The sequence below is a fragment of the Limulus polyphemus genome, unplaced genomic scaffold (assembly GCF_000517525.1).
Source record: "Limulus polyphemus unplaced genomic scaffold, Limulus_polyphemus-2.1.2 Scaffold567, whole genome shotgun sequence".
Taxonomy (NCBI): Eukaryota; Metazoa; Arthropoda; class Merostomata; order Xiphosura; family Limulidae; genus Limulus; species Limulus polyphemus.
Genome location: NW_013666177.1, coordinates 330,313 through 334,847, shown reverse-complemented (window position 1 = coordinate 334,847; position 4,535 = coordinate 330,313).

The window sequence follows — 4,535 nt, the reverse complement described above, 5'->3', positions numbered from 1 at the left end:
CACTTCTCTAGAGATGGAGCCCTATGTTACATTAAATGTATTGTACGTCACTTCTCTAGAGATGGAGCCCTATGTTACATTAAATGTAACGTAGGTGGCTTTTCTAGATGTGGAGTTCTGTATTAGATTAAATGTGTTATAGGTCGCTTGTATCTATATATATAATCCTATGTTACATTAAATGTAACGTAGGTGGCTTTTCTAGATGTGGAGTTCTGTATTAGATTAAATGTGTTATAGGTCGCTTGTATCTATATATATATAAGATCCTATGTTACATTAAATGTAACGTAGGTGGCTTTTCTAGATGTGGAGTTCTGTATTAGATTAAATGTGTTATAGGTTGCTTGAATCTATATATAGAATCCTATGTTATATTAAATGTTTTGCAGGTCGCTTTTCTAGATGTGGAGTCTTGTATTAGATTAAATGTGTTGTTCACTGCTTCTTTAGATGTGAAGTCCTGTATTAAAAAATATTTTGTAGGTCGTTCTCTAGATGTGGAGTCCTATGTTAGATTAAACGTATTCTAGGTCGCTTATCTAGATAAGGAGTCTCATGTTATATGAATTGTATTCTAGATTACGTTTCTACATGTGGAGTCTTAGGTTAAATTACATGTACTGTAGGTCGCTTTTATTGATGTGGAATCCTCTGTTAGATTAAATGCATTATAGGTTGCTTCTCTAGATGTGGAGTCCTGTGTTAAACTAAATGTATTGTACGTCGCTTCTCTAGACTGGAAGCCCGGTATTAGATTAAATGCATTATAGGTCGCATCTCTATATGTGTAGTCCCATCTTACACTAAAAGTACTGTAGGTCGCTTTTATAGATGTGGACTCTTTTACTAGATTAAATGTATTCTACGTCGCCTCTCTAGATGTGGAGTCTCATATTATGTTAAATGTGTTGCATTGTAGGTCACTTCTCTAGATGTGGAGTCCTATGCTAGATTAGATGTATTGTTGCATCTCTAGACGGGGATTTTTATGTTAATTTGAATGTGTTGTAGTTCCCTTCTTTATATGTGGAACACCATATTAGATTAAGAGTATAGTATGTCGCTTTCCTAGATATGTAGCCTCAAGCTAGAATAAATGTATTGTAGGTTGCTTCTCTAGATGTGGAGCTCCATGTTACATTAAAGGTATTGTAGGTCACTCTTATAGATGTGGATCCCTATGTTAGATTAAATGTATTCTACGTCGATTCTCTAGATGGGGAGCCCCATGTTACATTAAAGGTATTGTAGGTCACTCTTATAGATGTGGATCCCTATGTTAGATTAAATGTATTCTACGTCGATTCTCTAGATGGGGAGCTCCATGTTAGATTAAAAAGATGTACTGTAGGTCACTTCTCTAAATGAGAAGTCATGTGTTAAATTGTAGGACTTTTGAATAGCTAGATTTGTAGTCCCAGATTACATTAAGAGTATATTCTAGGTTGCTTATCTAGATAAGGAGTCCAATGTTTACTTTTCTACATATGGATTCTTGTTTGTTTGTAATTAAGCACAAAGCTACAAAATGGGCTATCTGTGCTCTGCCCACCACGAGTATCGAAACCCGGATTCTAGCGTTTTAAGTCTGCAGACATACCGCTGTGCCACTGGGAGGCATATGGATTCTTATGTTAAATTAAATGTATTGTAAGTCGCTCCTCCATATGTGGAGTCCTAGGTTAGATTACGTGTATTGTAGATCGGTTTTCTAGATGTAGAATCATGTGTTAGATTAAATATATTATAGGTTGCTTCTCTATATATGGGGTGTCGTATGTTATATTAAATGGGTTGAAGGTCCCATCTCTATATACAGAGTCCTATGTTAGATTAAATTTATTCTAGGTCGCTTCTCTAGATGTGGAGTTCTATGTTTGATTAAATGTATTGTAGCTCGCTTCTGTAGTTATGAATCCCCATGTTAAATTAAATTAATTGGATGTCACTCCTCTAGATGTGGAGTCTTGTGTTAGATTAAATGTAATGTTGGTCTCTTTTCTAGATATAGACTCGTGTATTAGGTTGAATGTGTTGTATATTGCTTTTCAAGATGTGTAGTTCTGGATTAGATTAAATGTATTGTATTGTAGATAGTTTTTTTATATGTGCAGTCCTCTCTTAAATTGAATATATTGCAGGTAGATTCTCTAGATGTGGAGTCACATGTTAACTTAAATATGTTGTAGGTCGCTATGTTTAGCCGCATGTTGGATTGTATTTTATGCTATGTGCTCTCTAGAGGTAGATTCCCTCTACTCAGATATGAGACCCATATTAGGGAGTCTATATTGTAGGGCATATCTCTAGGTATGAAGTCTCATGTTTGAACATAAAAATTTAAACTAACGTTATTTTCCAGCATTAAGAACCATGCTCTAAATGAATTTAATGAGCACAAAAATAGAAGATAATTTAACATTTTCACAAATGCAAATAATGATCAGTAACTACGCATCAATGAAAAAATAGAAGATAATTTAACATTTTCACAAATGCAAATAATGATCAGTAACTACGCATCAATGAAAGTCTTATCATCGGATGGTAAAAGAACAGGTTAGCCTAGCTCCTCTGGCATTTTCTGGTCAAAGTACCTCAATGCTTAATTAAATCGTCTCGTGTCGTTGATACATAGTTTTTTGTTGTTGTTTTTTTCGTAGCTTGGTATACACGTTCTGGACACACTTTATAGCTGGGATTTCTGGATTAGGTAAAGCCCATCTTTGATATAGATTAATGGTAAAAAAATTAAAATAGCGATCATAGTACAAGTATTTTTCCCCCTTTGGATCAGCAGTAAGCTTATGAGCTTCCACCACTAAAATCCGGGATTTAACTTCCCGCGGTTGACAAAGCACAGATAATCCATTCTTCAAGTTAGCACTAACAACAACAATAGTACAACTATTTATACAATTTATTTTGCTAATGGTACCAGAAATGTCTTTTCGGTTCAATAAATTCATACTTTAATAATACAAAGGTCAAATTAAAATAAGTTCTACAAATGCAGAAGAATTTAACAGAAATTAAAATTCAATACATGCGATTCTCAATGTCAACTATGCCATAAAAGTATTACAAAACAGGTTTTTCAGCGAAATGCTACACAATGGGATATTTGCACTCTGCTCAACGCGGGGACTAGAAAACCAGGGCCTGTGGTTAGGGCACTCGATTCACAATCTAAGAATCGCGGGATCGAATCCCGTCCATAAACAAACTCGCCCTTTCAACCGTGACTGTGTTATAATGTGATTGTCAAGCTCATTATTAGTTTGTAAAAAGTAGCTCAAGAGTTGGCAGTGGGTGGGGTTGACTATATGCTTTTCCTCTAGTTTATCGTTTCAAAATTACAGACGGCTAGCCCTCCAGTAGCTTTGCGCGAAATTCAAGAACAAAGAAATAAATTAGAACCTCGGATGTTAACCATGTTAACCATCAGGGAAGTACAATAAAGTAAAATTTGTCTATTGCGTTTTTCTCAAGTATGTTTGGTATATGATGTCGAAATTTATTATTATTATAGTCAAACTCCCAGTTAATTGATAAAAATAATTTTCTTTAATCAATATGAGTAAAGAAATTCAGAAAATAACTTGTGTTTTATTTATCCCTAGATCTTCAAAAATAACTGTTTTTTTCCAAAGCCTCATGAGTATCCTTTGATTAACGACACACAAAGCAACAAAGAATAGCTGTATTAACCACCAGGAACCATTTTTCCAAAGCTTTATGAGTATCCTTCAATTAACGACACATAAAGCAACGAACTAGTAAGAGTGGAGTAAAAGTATTTGAATATTACCTAGAATTATATCATTATCAAACCATTATAATTTCCGAATCACTCACACACACACATAAATAGAATTATTTCTTTTAAAAATAATGTTTCTGTATCGTTCATACACACACACACACACAGGATTTCTTATGAAAATGATATTTCTGTATGTTAAATGTATTACACTCAGGATTTCTCATAACTGTCAGAATTTTACTGTGGGAAAAAATAGGGTAGTGGAATGTAAAACTCCTTACGTAGTCTCAACACTAATCTGACTATTAACAGTCCATGAGTGAGCATTAAGTGGATACTTCAAGTCATAAAATATGCAGAGTCACGTCATCAAGTTATTTCCATGTATCAATTTCTCTGGCCTTTTTTACGATATTTAGGTCTTCTTGGAATCCTTCAAAAGTTATAGTTCGTTTTGTGTCAGCCGTACAAGTTAGCTCAAACCGTTGTTCTACAGGAACAAATATATGATGTGAAAAGTCACATATTATTACAATCTGGCATGGCACAAATGAATAGATACGGAAAAATTTAAGAAATATATTAAATACGTTTAAATTAGATTTTGATAGAAGAAATATACATAACTCGCTATTCTTAAGCATTCACGTAGGCAGAATAAAGTGAACTATATGATCTGACCTAACATTAAGCATTCACGTAGGCAGAATAAAGTGAACTATATGATCTGACCTAACATTAAGCATTCACGTAGGCAGGATAAATT